This window comes from Arachis stenosperma, chromosome 9, assembly GCF_014773155.1.
Source record: "Arachis stenosperma cultivar V10309 chromosome 9, arast.V10309.gnm1.PFL2, whole genome shotgun sequence".
Classification (NCBI taxonomy): domain Eukaryota; kingdom Viridiplantae; phylum Streptophyta; class Magnoliopsida; order Fabales; family Fabaceae; genus Arachis; species Arachis stenosperma.
The window spans coordinates 132,407,635-132,408,682 of record NC_080385.1 but is presented as its reverse complement, the minus strand read 5'-3'; the positions used below and the strand labels follow the sequence as shown (position 1 = coordinate 132,408,682).

At 39.9% G+C, this 1,048-nt stretch overlaps 1 non-coding gene across 1 annotated transcript; it reads right to left on the bottom strand.

Moving 5' to 3' along the window:
• Window positions 1-423: 423 nt before the first annotated feature.
• Window positions 424-531, bottom strand: LOC130953272 (small nucleolar RNA R71). Its single transcript, XR_009075444.1, has one exon. It is a non-coding gene; the product is annotated as a small nucleolar RNA R71 (small nucleolar RNA).
• Window positions 532-1,048: the final 517 nt, after the last annotated feature.

The window sequence follows — 1,048 nt, the reverse complement described above, 5'->3', positions numbered from 1 at the left end:
TGCACCAAGAATCTCAAAAAAGAAGGAGACATGGCCGAACCCAACAACAATGCAAGGAGGCTGCTTGGTGATTATATTACACCTACTTCTAATTTTTATAGAAGAAGCATCTCAATCCCTGCCATTGGAGCAAGCAATTTTGAGCTGAAGCCTCAACTAGTTGCTCTAATGCAATAGAACTGCAAGTTTCATGGACTTCCATCAGAAGATCCCTATCAGTTTTTAACTGAGTTCTTGCAGATCTGTGATACTGTTAAGACTAATGGAGTAGATTCTGAAGTCTACAGGCTCATGCTTTTCCCTTTTGCTGTAAGAGACAGAGCTAGAACATGGTTGGACTCAAAACCTAAAGATAGCCTGGACTCTTGGGATAAGCTGGTCACGGCCTTCATGGCCAAGTTCTTTCCTCCTCAAAAGCTGAGCAAGCTTAGAGTGGATGTTCAGACCTTCAAGTAAAAAGATGGTGAATCCCTCTATGAAGCTTGGGAAAGATACAAGCAGTTGACCAAAAAGTGTCCTTCTGACATGCTTTCAGAATGGACAATCTTGGATATATTCAATGATGGTCTGTCTGAATTGTCTAAGATGTCACTGAACCATTCTGTAGGTGGATCCATTCACCTAAAGAAAACGCATGCAGAAGCTCAAGAACTTATTGACATGGTTGCAAATAACCAATTCATGTGCACCTCTGAGAGGAATTCTGTGAGTAATGGGACGCCTCAGAAGAGGGGAGTTCTTGAAATTGATGCTCTGAATGCCATACTGGCCCAGAATAAAATATTGACCCATAAAGTTAATATGATATCTCAGAGTCTGAATGGATTACAAAATGCATCTAACAGTACTAAAGAAGCATCTTCTGAAGAAGAAGCTTATGATCCTGAGAACCCTGCAATGGCAGAGGTGAATTACGTGGGTGAACTGATGAGCGGATAATTTATACGCTTTTTGGCATTGTTTTTAGGTAGTTTTTAGTAAGTTCAAGCTACTTTTAGGGATGTTTTCATTAGTTTTTATGTTAAATTCACATTTCTGGACTTTACTA